General features: G+C 35.2%; 1 pseudogene; it reads left to right on the top strand.

The window, feature by feature from the left end:
• Nucleotides 1-7,631: 7,631 nt before the first annotated feature.
• On the top strand, nucleotides 7,632-15,496 carry LOC140516749 (olfactory receptor 4C15-like; annotated as a pseudogene).
• Nucleotides 15,497-16,311: the final 815 nt, after the last annotated feature.

The following is a 16,311-nucleotide window of genomic DNA, read 5'->3' as shown; positions in this document are numbered from 1 at the left end:
AGCAACAGTGTAATTTCCCATGGCAAATAGCACATATAAATCCCCACCTCAAGGTACTCGCATGTCATTTCACTGCTGTCTGCTTCAGTTTCCTCAACTGTAAAATAAGAATAATAACATATGACTCACAGGGTTGTTGTGACGATTAATTCAGGTAATATTTGTAAAGTGCTAATCATAGCGTCGGGTATATAATAGATGTTTAAAAATGAGTATCGCTTTCTGCTTCAAATAAGGTTTGTACTAATGTGAAGTAAAGATGTCATCATCTTGTACTTGTCCCTGATCTCTAAAATTATAAGCATAGTATGTAGGCAGTTAAATACGGAATGACTAATGAGTCTATTATGTTCAGCCTAAAATACCAAAATAATGCCAGCACTGTGAATGTTTACAGCTTTCAATTATGCCTGGTGCTTGTATACTCTATATTGATGCCACTATATGTATGTTGTTTCTGTTGAGTAGGGAGGAAAATCAATGACTTTATAGTTTTCAATTGAAAAGGAATGCTAGAGGTCACATAATACAGTCCTTTCTATTGATATGGGAAGAAACTGGGAACCATAATCGTTAAGGATTTCACCTAAGTCGACATAAATCTTAAGTGACAGAAGACTTGGATTTTCACCCCAGCCTAAGGCTGTTTTCAGTATAATATTTTGCTTTTTAATCCAATTTTCCCCTTTTCTATTCTTCTCCTGGAAAGTTTTTCACTCCTCAGATATGTAGGTAAATCTTCATGACATGAAAAAACAATGTATTCATTTCTGCTTGGAAAATATTATCTTCTTATTTTCTACTGTGCTAATTTGGGGCAGCTAGGTGGTGCAGTGAATACAGCACAAGTGCACGAGTCAGGAGGACTTCAGTTCAAATCTCACCTCAGACTCTTAACGTTCATTAGCTGTATGACCTTGAGCAAGTCAATTAACTCCAATTGCCTCATCCTGGGTCATCTGCAGTCATCCTGATTAATATCTGATCACTGAATTCAGATGGCTCTGGAGGAAAAGTGAGACTGGTGACCTGCACAGTCCTCCCTCTCTCAAAAGAAAGTCGAGTACAAGTCATGTCATTATTTCTGATGGCGTGGTCTTCTTTGGCAATGAAGGACAAACACACACATTGTGCTAATTTAGAAAATTTCTTTCTTTGAAGTTCGTGTCCTTTCATTGAAACAGATTAAATGTCAATCACTTCATGTCAAAAAAATATACATATTACTAGAATATCGGGTGCCATAGTATGAGCTGTGGGTAGGTTTCTGGTGTAGTCACATGTGAGAGGGGCCACAGAGTTCTAGAATTTGATACAAGAAGTCACTGGGAAAGATAAATTGTCACAACATTTTCAATATTTTCAAATAATATTTTGCGTAGAGAAAACAAAACGATTATCTGGGTCAGATACTAGATTTTAGAAATGATTGAGAGTGAATTCCCATGCAGTTTACATACTAAAAGAGAGATTCCAAAAAAAATAACAGCAGGGAAAATCACCATGCAAAATCTAACCCAGTTCATGCAATAAATTTCCAATAATTTATAGGAGTATCAGTGGTAAGTAAACCACTTATTCATTTTCATCAAAGCAAAATAAAATACAACTGATGGGCTTAAAGTGTATTGGAGCTGCTTCAGTTAAACTGAAATGTTCATTTTATTCCTGAATATCTCTACAATTAAAAATTATAATGTTAAGAAAATTAATCACTAAACTTCTCTGGAGCTGAAGCCACCTTTATTATATTGAACATATTACACAAAATGATCCTTTTATCTGTAATATTTGATGATTTTAAGACCATACATTTTACTCTTAATTTATCTGTTTTCAGTTTTCAACAATCAGTTCCATAAGTTTCAGATTTTCTCCCCTTCACTCCTCCCTCCCACATACATTCTTGTTAAAAACATTTTCACATTAGTCAGGTTGCATAGAAGAATTAAAATGAATGGGAGAAACCATGAGAAAACTCAAACAAAACAAAACATTGCACAAGAGATAAAATATTTTGCTTCATTATGCATTACAGTTTCAGAGAAGGAACAGCAGTTCTTCTAAGTCCTTCCAGGTCTATATGAAGTCTTCCCGTTCATCATCTATTATAGGAAAATACTATTCTATTACATTCATATGCCATAACTTGTTCAGTCATACCCCAATTAATGGTAATACTCTCCATTTCCAGTTCTTGACCACGACAAAGAGAGCTGCTACAAATATTTTTATACAAGTGGGATCCTTTCTCATTTATATGATTTATTTGGGATGCATTTCTAGAAGAGATGTTGCTTGCTCAAAGTGTAAACACATTTTTAGCCCTTTTGGCATAGTTCCAAATTGATCTCCATAATGGTTGGACTGGCTCACAGCTCCACCTAAAATGAATTAGTATTCCAACTCTACCACCTCTTCTCCAACATTTATCATCTTTCTGTTTTGTTACGATACTCTATCTGATAGGTGTGATGTTGTATCTCACAGTTGTTTTTATTTGCATCTCTCCAATCAATAGTGATTTAGTCATTTTTTTCTAATGACTATAGATAGAGATAGCTTTAATTTTTTCCCCTGAAAACTGCCTGTTCATAAGGGTTGGCCATCTATCAAATGGGGAATGACTTGTAGTCTTGTACGTTTGACTCAGTTCTATCTATGTTTTAGAAATGAGACTTTTATCACAGACACCAGTTGCAATAGTTCTTTCCCAGTTTTCTACTTCTCTCCTATTCTTGATTGCATTGGGTTTGTTTGTGCAAAAACTTTTCAATTTAATGTAATCAAAATCATGCATTTGCACTTCATAATGTTCTCTATCTCTTGTTTTGTCATGAATTTCTCCATTCTCCACAAATCTGACAAAGACACTGGTCTTTGCTCCACTACTTTGTTTGTAGTATTAGTATTTGTACCTAGATCATATGACCATTTTCATTTTATTCTTGTGTATGGTGCCAGGCATTGTTCTACATCCAACATCCACCACACAGTCCAGTTTACCAGCAGTTTTTATCAGTGACTTCTTATCCCAGAATTTCGGGTCCTGGGGTTTATCAAATAGTACATTTCTATATGCAATGTCTACTTTGTCTTGAGTACCTAACATATTATACTGGTCTACCCCTCTATTTCTTAGCCATTACCAAGTGGTTTTGATTATTACTGCTTTGTAGTACAATTTGAGATCTGGTAGGGCTAAGCCACCTTACCTAACATTTTTTTCATTAACTTCCTTGATATTCTGTACATTTGCTTCTTCCACACGAATTTTGATATTATTTGTTCTAACTCTGGAAGTATTTTGCTGGTAGTTTGATTAGTATGGCACTGAATAAATAAATGAACTTAGGTAGAATTGCCATTTTTATAATATTAGCTCGGCCTACCTACAAGCAAATGATGTTTTTCCACTGACGTAGATCTGACATTATTTGAGTGAAAAGTGTTTTGTAATTGTGTTCATGTAGTCCCTGGATTTGTTTTGGCAATTTCACTCCCAGATATTTTATAGTGTCTACTGTAGCTTTAAAATGATTTTCTCTTTCTGTCTCAGAAAATACTTTTTTGGGGGTAAGACAGTAGGGTATTCCAAAAACCACAGTGAACCCTGTACAAATGCTTCTTTTAGTTTCAGAGGTAATGACATTTATGGAGAGAGTGTTAAATACTAAGCAGGATAAGAAACTTGCAATGAAGACCCAGTTCACTTGTCTTTTCTGCTTTAGCCAGGATTTGGCTCCAGGTCAGGTTAGACCAAATTGGACTGGGGCATTTCTTCATTCATAACATTTGAATTATTCCTTTAAGTTACAAATTTTCCCATTAAGAACGTCCTTCATTGTCCTAGAGACTTTTGTTTCTCTAAGTTTCTAAAGTTTCATGCAAGGACTTTAAATAATCACTTAAGAAAAAAAAGAAAAAAAAATAGACTAAGAAAACTAAACTGAGTGCCCTGCACCATCCAGATGTAGGCCAAGTTTCTACTGTAATAGATTCAGTGTCTAACTTTCTTCTGGCCTTTAAAGGCATATGGGACAAGGAATGGTGTAATGAGTTCCCAAAATATTAGGTGGTCAAGACCCAACGTCCTTTAAGAATCCCTCATGCGTGGACTCAGTAAAGTGATACTAAAATGATCAACTCATAAAAATAAAAAACCTTTTTTCTGTAAGTTTCTTTCCCTGTTTTACTCCCCTCCATCCCCACTGCAATCCATGTTCACTCTCCCTTTGACCATGTCTCACTCTGTCCGCATTCTTTCTATTCCTCATTCTTTTTATCCTCCTCCTTTGACTTGATCTAATGATCAAAATAGTATCACTCCACGTCTTTATTTTTCTATTCAACACTCGTTCCATATCTTTTTTTCCTTTTTTAACTTAATGGAAATGGAAGGTCAGTCAAAGTCAGTCAGTCAGTCAAAAAAGGTGGGGAAACGATAGAACATATTGAGAGTTAATTATCTGGGGCTTTAATTGTTTTAGTAAGGACTTTAGCTCTTATTGTCTAGTAGGTGATGAACCTTGGAAGCTAATTAATTAGGAAAGAAAATGAAAGAAGCATTACCTGAAATATATTAATCAGGAAGTACAGGAATATTTCATCTCTTAGCTTTTGGAATAAATATAGTTGGTACTTCTTGGATTTAAACATATGTCTATGTACTCTTTTCATATTTAATGAGGTTAAACCAACATGGCACTTGTGATATTGATGAGATGTCTCATTATTCTGATTTGTGTACCTATGTAGAAATACAGACATAGATAAATTAAGCCTTCACAACGCGTACAATGACTCAGCGACAGGACCCTGAAAAATGTACTGATATTTTGGTTCACTATATCTCACTGCTGCCAAGAAAACAAAGTCCTTATCTTTGCTATGTCTTACACAACAAAGATTGACTTATTAGAGTGAATGAGATTTGGCAAGTATTTTTTTTTTTGCTGTTTTATTAAAAATTTCATCAATAGTTTATACTTTTACTGTCAGGATACATTTAAGGATTGACATATTATCTAGATTCAGAATTTTTTATGACATTTTCCCAAGAACATTGAGATACTTGGGGGAAGGGAATTAATGAACTGCCATGCAGAAATAAAAATCATTATATAAATTTATTTCATTTTTTCATGGAAGATGTAAATAGGAAATAATAAATGCTAATAAACAAATAAAAACTCTTTACCTTATTCTATAGGATCTAAAGCACCATTCTCTATCTAATGAATATATGTAATGAACAAAAACTGTTGATATTTAACATTTTGCCGTATGTAATCAGAGGAGAAAGGATGGTATATGAAGAAAAAGAGGCAATAGTGAGAGAAAGAGAGAGAAAAAGGGGGAGAAAGAAGGAGAGAAAGAAGGGAGGCAGAGAGAGAAGAAGAAACATAGAAAAAGGGAGAGGAACAGAGAGGGGGAGAGAGAGATGAAAATAGTGTGATGGAGAGGGAAGTGAGGGGGGCAGGGAGAGGGAAAGAGGAGAAAACAAAGAGAGACAGAGAGAGAATCATTTGGTGCCAGGTCCATATTCTCTATTAGCATTTCTATTTATTTCTCTCCTAACATCATCGTCCAAACTTTCTGCAAAAGTTATCATTGATTGCATTAATACATATACAAATAGATTTCTTGATCTTCTTTACTCTTAACCTATCTAATAGATATTTATTTTTTAAGAAATTTGCATCAAGCCAAATACATTTCAAAACACCAACTACAGATCTTTTTATTTGAACAGGAATTTCATTACCCTTTTCCCTTTCTTTTTGGGAATATGTAAGTAACCCTGATTTCTTGATCTCATCAAAAATTCTGGCAAGTCTTATGTAGTTGAAGAGTCCTGGAGCTTTGATAGCCAGAAAATCGACACTAATGATTTGGGGGAACTTCATCCTAAGAAGAAACTCAAAATTTAGAAATCGTTTTCAGCATATTAGAAAAAATGCACACCAGGAGTATGCCTAGTCTGTCAAAAATATTATTCAGCTTTCTGATACATACTAGCTAGGAGCTATGGACACAAATTCAAAGAATGAAAGGTGTAATCATTTAACTACCCTTCCGATCCTGACAATGTCCATTTTTTCTATATCCGTCAACTCCTAGGAAGGAATGGTTTGAGGGGAGAAAAAAATAGAAATTCTGACATAGACATGGTAGTAAAAATAGAGGAGGAAGAGGACAAGCATCAGTAGTAGCAGCAGTATCAGCAAGACAAGGAGGACATAGCAGGAAAAGCAGAAGTAGTAGCATCAACAATAGTAGCAGCAGAAGTAATAGTAATAGTAGCAGTACCAGGAGCAGCAGGAGCAGGCAACTTGAAAACCTCAAGAAAGGAAGTTTGTCTTTTATGGGGAGAACAGAGAATATGGGCAGTGTGCTTTCATGTTCTGGAAGAACTGAAATCTACTTTTCATATTTACCAATTGGAAAAGTCTTTCCCCTGTTTCTAGTCATTTTTAGAACTGAAAAGGGTTGATGATCCTAGTGATAGAGAAAATTTACTGATTAGGTAATTCTTTATATGAATGAGAAATTCATGTGTAGGTGGGGGCATTCAGGGCAGGTCTGTACCAGATATTTCACAGGGGAGTTGGCACAGGTGGCACAGGCTATGCTAACTACTGATAAAAATTTCACTGTGCATAGATGTACACAGCAAAAATTCAGGAGAAAGTATTTTGGAATAGAATGACTTTTACCAAGTGGCAAAGGAAGATGGGGAGCATATATAATTAGTCATTCCCTGTCCTTTTTCCAATCAATGGGATTAAACAATTTAGTTTTTTCATGGACTGAGGAGAGGAGGGTTTAATTTCTTCTTCTTACAGATAAGTGTTAAATAATTTAAAACATTTGAAATCATATTTTGTGGGTAAATATGGCTGCCTTTTTCTCTGCAGAAGGACACTGTCTCTGAAATAGACATAAAACAGAAGATCCTGAAGTTTAGTGGGAGAAACATAGGAATAACTTTTGAATTGATAGCCTCCTCTTTTCCTGACATTTTCAAGGAATGAATATGGAAATATTAGGGTTAAGATGGTTCTGGGACTTGTAGTTTGAAATTTCTAATAGGTAATCAGTTATGTGAGATTGCAACTGTTAGCTAAACCCCTCGAAAGTGGAAGACAGACTGACAGAGAGAGAGAGAGAGAGAGAGAGAGAGAGAGAGAGAGAGAGAGAGAGAGAGAGAGAGAGAAAGGGAGGGAGGAGGGAGAGGGAGAGAGAGAGAGAGAGAGATGGAAGAGGGAGGGAGACCATTAATTGTTTAGTATTATCTTCAAAATAAGATTCCAGTAGAATATTTCAGAACTGGGTAAGGAGGAACCAAGTTTGCGGAGTAGGAATAACAACTCACCTAAGCTCTTAGACAAACTCCTTCAGATACTTCTAAAAAGAGAATCTGAACAAATTTTGGAGATGCAGAATCCAGTAAGAGACAGACTGTGGCAGACTCACAGAACAGGACAGATTGGAAGGTCAACGTAAAGGATCTGTTATGCGGGTGTGGAATAACCCATAGCATAGAGCAGAGCGCATCCCTCTGCAGCAGGAAAGACCTGGGAGATGGGGGGGGGGGGGATAAGGCACCAGCAGGGTAGCACAGCAGAATGGCTGATTGGCAGCCCAGTGCAGGGGACCAGCGGAGCCGAGTGAGTGACAGATGCTGAGCCCCAGGTATCAGACTCCTGAGACTATCAGCCTGCAGATAAAACGTCTGTAAGTTACCTACTTCCAGGAGTCAAAATTGCCGAGTGATCAGTAAATGCTCTCTCCCCCTCCCCTTGTTGTCCTTGAAAGAATCATAAAATACTACCCGAGAAAAATCCTGGATCAGTGGAATCAGCAGAAGGGGCAAACAGTTTCATTGCACCTCAGGCTAGGAATATTCCTCTTACTGTGGTGACAGCCCCAAATCAGCAAACCAAACAAGAGGAGATCCTGAATTGAGGTAGGTGGAGCCTTGCACTAGGACCCAGGTGTGCTTCAGTGCTCCAGGGGAAACCAGAAGGCAGGCAGGGTCACCAAGAAATGAGCTTGTCTTTGCTCTAGCTCAGCTGAGTAGATCTCCTGTGACCAGACCACCCCTTTGCCACACTTACCAAGCTAGCCCAAGGCTAACCTGGTCAATACAAAACAAAAAGAGAAAAATGCACCTGTTCTTTCCTTTCTTACACCAGGCAGTTGAACACCAGGTTATCCAGCACCTAGCTGAAAGAACCAGAGGACACAATACACAAAGCGTAATCATCATGAGTAAGAAGAAGCAAAGCAAGAATGAAAAGACCATAGAATCTTTCTATGGGGACAAGAAACAAAACACCAATACTAAAGAGGTCAGTTTTGAGACTGTACTCCCATCTGAAACTTTAGAAGGGACTATGAACTCCTCGCAGGCACAAAGTGATATCCTGGAACAGCTGAAGGAGGAAATTGAAGAGAAACTGGCCAATGACTTGAAAAGCATGAAAAAATAATTCTATGAAGAGAACAGCTCTTTAAACTAGGAAAAGTGGACAAATGGAAAAAGGAAGTACACAAACTAACAGGAAAAAAATGATTCCTTAAAAGGAATAACTGGACAGATGGAACAGGAGATGAAAAGTTAACCGAAGAAAACAATTTGGTAAAAATTAGAATTGGGCAAGTAGAAACTAATGACTCTATGAGATATCAAGAATTAGTTAAACAAAATCTAAAGAATGAAAAGATAGAAGAATATGCAAAATATCTCATTGGAATAACAACTGACCTGGAAAATAGATCCAGGAGAGAAAATTTAAAAATTATTAGCCTAACAGAATGTCACTATGAAAAAAAAAGAGTCTGGACAATATCTTCCAAGAAATTATCAAGGAAAACTGCCCAGAAGCGCTAGATCCAGAGGGCAAAATAACCATCGAAAAAATCCATTGTTCACCTCCTGAAAGGGATCCCAAACTAAAAACACCAAGAAATATTGCTGCCAAAATCCAGAACTATTAAGTGAAGGAGAAAATACTACAGGCAGCCAGAATGAAACCATTCAAATATTGAGGAGCTACAGTCAGGATCACACAGGACCTTGCAGCTTCTACATTAAAAAATCTAAGGAATTGTATTATGACATTCTGTAAGGCAAAGGAGCTGGGACTAAAACCAAAGATCAATTACCCAGAAAAGTTCACCATAACATCAAAGGCAAGGAGAAGGACATTCAATGAAATAAGGGATTTCCAGACCTTCCTGGAGAAAAGGGCAGAACTCAATAGAAAATTAGATCTTCAAACACAAGTCTCAAGGGAGACATAAAAAGGTAAACAAGGGAAAAGAAAAATTGGTTATTCAATTTAGGCAAATTGTTTAAATCCCAATAAGAGAAGATGATACTTGTTAATCTTGAGAATTGCATATATATTTTGAAAAATATAAGGGATATGCATGGATAGAGGGGGGTGTATAGCATAAATGATTTGATGATAAAAATGTGGTTTCCGAATGAATAGGGATTGTATCAGGACATGTGAAAGGGAGAAAGCACATAAGGTAAACTATATCACAGGAAGAAGTACAAAATTGTATTACAGGAGACGGAAAGATGGGAGGGAGATGAGCATTGTTTGAAATGTACTCTCATTTGATTTGTTTCAAGGAGGTAAAAACAATCTTAATTAAGTACATAAATCTAACTAGCTCTATAGCCATAGGAGGGGAAGGGGGGAAAAGGGGAGGGGAGGGCAAAAGGGAAGGGAGAACTAATAGGGGTAAAGGTGAGTAAAAAGGAATGAGGACTGAAAGAAGAAATGGAAGACTGTGGGAGGTGGTGGTCAAAAATTAAAACTGTATTGTGCAGGAAAAGGGAGAAGGAAAAACTAAAAGCTCAAAAGGTGGGAAAGAGGAGGAAGGGAAAGAAACATATAGTAATCAAAACTGAAAGTGTGAATGGGATGAACTGTCCCATAAAGCGGACACAGATAACAGAATGGATTAAAAGCCATTAATCAACAATATGTTGGTTACAAGAAACAGATTTAAAACGGGGGGATACACACAGAGTTAAGGTAAAAGGTTGGAGCCGAATACATTCCGCTTCAGTTGATATAAGAAAAGCAGGAGTAGAAATCCTAATCTCAAGCAAAGCAAAAGCAGAAATACATCTATTCAAAAGAGAAAAGGAAAAAAACTATATCCAGCTAAAAGGCACCATAAAAAAAATGAAGCATTATCATTACTCAACATATATGTTCCAAGTGATATAGCATCCAAATTCTTGCAGGAGAGGTTGGGGAAGTTTCAGGAAGAAATAGACAGCAAAACTATACTAATGTGATTAAAGTCCATGGAAAGATAAACGAAAAATTAATTGGAAACTAAATAATCTAATCCTAAAGAAGGAGTGGGCTAAACAACAAATCATAGAAACAGTCTTGAAATTCATTCAAGAGAATTAAAATAATGAGACAACCTACCAAACCTTATGGGATACTGCAAAAGCAGTTATTAGGCGAAGTATTATATCTTTGAATGTTGACATGAATAACATAGAGAAAGAGGAGATCAATGACTTAAACATGTAGCTGAAAAAGCTAGAAAAAGAACAAATTAAAAATCCCAAGTAAATGCCAAATTGGAAATACTGAAAATCAAAGTAGAGATTAATTAAATTGAAATTAAGAAAACTATTAAACTAATAAATAAAACTAATAGTTGGTTTCATGAAAAGCTAATAAAATTGATAAACCATTGGTCAATTTGATTTAAAAAAAGAAAGAAGAAAACCAAACTACCAATATTAAAAATGGAAGGGGTGGATTCACCTCCAATGAGGAGGAAATTAAAACAATAATTAGAATTTATTTTGCCCATGTTTATCTCAATAAATTCAACAATCAAAATGAGAAGGATGAGTATTATAAAAAATATATAAATTGCCCATATTAACAGAACAGGAAGTTGACTACTTAAACAACCCCACTTCAGAAAAAGAAATTGAACAAGCCATCAATGACCTCCCTAGGCAAAAAAATCTGCAGGGCCAGATGAATTTTCAAGTGAATTCTATCAAACATTTAAAGAATAGTTAATTATAATATTATGTAGAATATTTGGGAAAATTGGGGAAGAAAGAGTCCTCCCAAATTCTTTTTATGATTCAAATACTGTTTTGTTAGTAAACCAGAAAGAGACAAAACAGAGAAAGAAAATTATAGACTAATTTCTCTAATGTACATAGATGTAAAAATTTTAAATAATATTTTGGCTGAAAGAATACAACAGCTTATAATGAGAGTAATACCTTATGATCAGGTAGGACTTATACTAGGAATGCAGAGCTGTTTCAGTATTAGGAAAACTATTAGCATTATAGGTCCTATCAACAACAAAACAAACAAAAAGCACATGATTATCTCAATAGACGCAGAAAAAGCTTTTGATAAAACCCAACAACCATTCTTATTAAAAACACTGAAGAGCATAGGAATAAAGAGAACTTTCCATTAAATAATAGGCAGTATTTACCTAAAACTTTCAATAAGCATTATATACAATGGAGATAAGCTAGATGCATTTCCAATAAGATCAGGCGGGAAACCACTATGCTCATTATCCACACTGTTATTCAATTTGGTACTAGAAATGTTAGCTGCAGCAATTAGAGAAGATAACGAAATTGAAGGAATTAGACGAGGCAAAGCAGGAACTAAGTTATTACTTTCTGCAGGTGATTAGATGATATGCTTAGAGAATCCCAGAGATTCAAGTAAAAAAACTACTTGAAATCATAAACAACTTTGGCAAAGTTGCAGTTTACAATATAAACTGGTACAAATCTTCTTCATTTCTATATATTAATAACAAAGCCCAACAGCAAGAGATAGAGAGAGAAATCCCATTCTAAAATGGGGCAGACACCATGAAATATTTGGGAATTTACCTGCCAAAACAAACCCAGGGACTATATGAACACAATTACAAGACACTGTGCACAAATAAAATCACATCTAAGTAAGTGAAAAAAATTGCTCATGGGTAGGCCGAGACAATAAAATTGGCTCTACAATTCTACCTAAACTAAATTACTTATTTAGTGCCATATCAATCAAACTATCAGATAATATTTTCTAGATGTGGAAAAAATAATATCAAAATTCATCTAGAAGAGCAAAAGGGCCAGAATGTCAAGGAGAGTCATGCACAAAATGCTCGGGAAGGTGGCCTAGTGCTACCAGATCTCAAATTGTATTATAAAGCAGCAATTATCAAAACCACTTGGTTTTGACTAAGAAACAGAATGGTAGACAAGGAATATTCTAGGTACTCAAGACACAGAAGGCAATGAATATATCAGTCTACTGTTTGATAAACCCAAGGACCCCAGCATCTGGAATAAGAACTCAATGTTCACCAAAAATTCCTGAAAAAAGTGGATAGCAATGTGGTGGAAACAAGGCATAGACCAATGCCTGACACTGTACATAAGAATAAAGTCTAAATGGGTACACGATTTAGGTATAAACATTGATACTGTGGACAAAGTGGTGGAGCAAGGAATAGTGTTTTTACCAGATTTATGGAGAAGGGAAGCATTTTTGACTAAAGAATAGATAGAAAGCATTATGTAGTTCAAGATGGATAATTTTGATCACATTAAACTGAAAAGTTTTTGAACAACCAAACCCAATGCAACCAAGATTCGGAGGGATACAGAAAACTGGGAAAGAATTTTTTGCAGCTAGTGTCTGTGATAAACGCCTCATTTCTAAAACATATAGAGAACTAAGTCAAATGTACAAAAATACAAGTCATTCCCCAATTGGTCAAAAGTTATAAACAGGCAGTTTTCAGAGGAAGAAATTGAAGATATATATATAGTCATATGAAAAAGTGCTCTAAATATCTATTGATCAGAGGGGTGCAAATCAAAACTCTGAGATACCTCATTACACCTATCAGATTGACAAACATGACAGAAAAGCAAGATAATATGTTGGAGAGGATGTGGGAGAGTTGAAACACTAATTCATTGTTGGTGGAGCTGTGAGCTGATCCAACCATCCTGGAGAGCAATTTGGAACTATGCCCAAAGGGCTACAAAATATGCATATCACTTATTGACCCAGCAATATCACTTCTCGGACTGTATTCTCAAGAGATCATCAAAATGGGAAAGGGTCCCATACGTACAAAAATATTTCTGGCAGCACTCTTTGTGGTGGTCAAAAATTGGAAAGCCAGTGAATGCCCATCAATTGTGGAAAAACTGAATAAATTATGGTGTGTGAATGAAACGGAATACTATTGTGATGTAAGAAATGATGAGCAGAAACACTTCAGAGAGACCTGGAAAGATTTATGTGGTCTGATGCTGAGTGAAAGGAGCAGAACCAGGAGAACTTTGTGCACAACAATGACCACAGTGTGAGAGAGTTTTTTTCTGGTAGACTTGCAACTTCATTGCAATGCAAGGACTTAAAAAAATTCCCAGTAGTCTTTTGCAGCAAAATGTCTTCCACATCCAGAGAAATATCTATGGGATTGAATTGCAGAATGTAACAGATCATTTTCTTTTGTATTATGTTTTGGTTTGTTATATGATTTCTCCCATTCCTTTTAATTCTTCTGCATGGCATGACTACAGTGAAAATGTATCTAATAGGAATGTATGTGTAGAACCTATATAAAATTGTATGCCATAGCGGGGAGGTAGGGGAAAAAATCTAAGTTATATAGTAGTAATTGTAGAACACTGAAAATAAATAAAATTAATAAAAGAAAGAAATAAAAAAAGAATATTTCAGAACTATTTTGTGTTTTTGTGAGTATGATATATATGTATGTATGTATATGTATGTATGTATGTATTTTTATGTTTTTGGTCCTGCATGTATATTTGTATAAGTTCATGTATGTATATGGAAATATATATGTATATACATACACACATATATTGAAAGAAGGCATAAACTGGACATTTCTTAAATATTCCAGCTGTAGAAATTTGTGAAAGACTGCTAAATTTTATTGGTTACTAGCTAGTATTCGGGGGGCATAATCCTTGCTTTCTGGAAAATTCATCCAAATTGAATAAGGATAAATGTATAACCTTATCAGGATTAAAAAAAATATTACCTTGCAAGTAGAAAATAAGGGAGAGAAGATAAAAGAGCAATGATAATTGGAGGAAAAGTCAAGGATGATATTTAATAAACACAAGGTCAGTGTAAGAACAAACTATCAAAACTATACAAAGATTCATACGGCATTAGGCTACATTGCAAGACATATTGAACAATGAATTGATAAACTGCTCATTGTTGAAAACATTATCACACTCATTTCTGCAAATATTATTTTTAAAAGGGCATTGGGAAACTGGTGAGGGTAACAGAGAGGAAAATCTGAATCATGCGGGTCCTCTTATTCTTCAAACGATCTGATATCTCATAATCAATCATGCCACACTGCATGTAAATTTCATTAATATTGACACATTTCAATATGCTTTTGAACATGTTCTTTAATATTAATGATTAAAGATTCTTCTCTCTCTTTTCTGCCGATACTAAATATTAATAGGACACTTATCTCCTTTAACACTGGAAAATCAATGTCCTGTTACTGAGTTTATTCTTTTGGGACTTTCACAGAATCCAAATACTCAAAAAATAGCATTTGTTGTATTGGGGGTTATTTGTTTATCGTTCCGATCATCATCTGCAGCTTTTCTCCTTTGGTTTCCCCTAAGGACTTCTTCCTAGCCTTTCTTTATTTCTTGAATGTCTGTTTCTCTCCTGTCATTGTTCTTAAAGTTATCATAGATTCTCTCTAAGAAAGGAAAACCATATCCTTCCAAGATTGTATGGGTCATATTTCTACAGAACATTTCTAAGCTGGTGTTGAGGTGATTGTCCTCACATCCATGGCCTTTGACAGGTACGTGGCTATCTGAAAGCCTCTGCACTTCACAACAATTATGAATCAGCACTTATGTTTATTGCTGGTGGGAGTAGCCTGGTCTGGAGGTTTCTTGCATTCCATGATTCAGATTTTCTTCACGCTTCTGATACTCTTTTGTGGTCCTAATATTATTGATCACTTTATGCGTTACTTGTACTTTTTGCTAGATCTTGCCTGTACTGACATCCATGTGCTTGTTCTGATATCCAAAAGTGGCTTTATCTGCCTTATCAATTTTTCACTGTTGTTGCGTCTTATGGAGTAACCCTGCATTCTCTCAGGACATCCAACATAGTAGCAAGTCATAAAGCCCTTTCCAACTGTGGCTCCCACATCACAGTTTTGGACTTATTTTTCATACCATGCATATTTGTATATACGCAGCCTCCCACTATTTTCTCTTTTGACAAAATCGTGGCAATATTTTATAGCTTTTTAACTCCGTTGTTAAATCTATTGATCCACACATTTAGAAATACAGAAATGAAAATGCCATGAAGAACTGTGGAGCAAAACAGTGATTAATGTTGAAAAATAAACATTTTTAGGAATCTTCTAAAAGACACACTAGCTGTATCATGTTGACTTGACTATTCTTCACACCCTCAAAACAAACTCCAATAAAGGTAACATAAGGATTGAATGTTTTGCTGCAAAAAATTTTTTTAAGGCTACTGTTTTCATAATTTGCACTGGAGATATATTTAGCAGTACAGGCAACGAAAGTCACAGTCAAATTGTGAACCCACATAGAAGAGTGATAGAGATAAATCCTAATTTTTAGGCACTAAGAAGTATTTGGTTCACACTTCAAAGATATAACTTTAAAAGTAAAATCAAATATTACAATGAAACGAGGGAATAAACTTTTCAAACAAAGGGAACAAACTCATCCAGGAAAAAAAGGTTACTATTCATTTATAAGTAATTCAACAATTACAATATATTATTCCAAAAAAAGTTGGATTTAGATGTACACACACCATTCTGCAATGTCAAATTTACTGTTACAAAATGTATTTCAGAAAACAACAGTATTTTGGTCTTTCTTTTAGATGACTCCATATGTTAGAAGGATATGAGAAAACATTATTTAAACACATAAACAACAAAAACAGAACCAAACACAATGGAAATCAAAAGTATTCCTTTACCATGAAGACATGAAATTAACGTTTTCTTCTATCTTTATTGAGACGGTTTTATTTTTTATTAAGTTTTGTTCTTCTCTCTTCAAAAGATTCAATTTGTCTAAACAGCATTGTAACGAGGAAAATAAACCAACTTGGGTAAAGCATCTAGAGACAAATATGTAATGTAGTAGTAAAAAAGCAGAAAAATTCAATAAAAAAC

The sequence above is a fragment of the Notamacropus eugenii genome, chromosome Y (assembly GCF_028372415.1).
Source record: "Notamacropus eugenii isolate mMacEug1 chromosome Y, mMacEug1.pri_v2, whole genome shotgun sequence".
Lineage (NCBI taxonomy): Eukaryota > Metazoa > Chordata > Mammalia > Diprotodontia > Macropodidae > Notamacropus > Notamacropus eugenii.
Note: the sequence above shows the minus strand (reverse complement) of the source record. Positions and strands in the feature narration are given on the sequence as shown.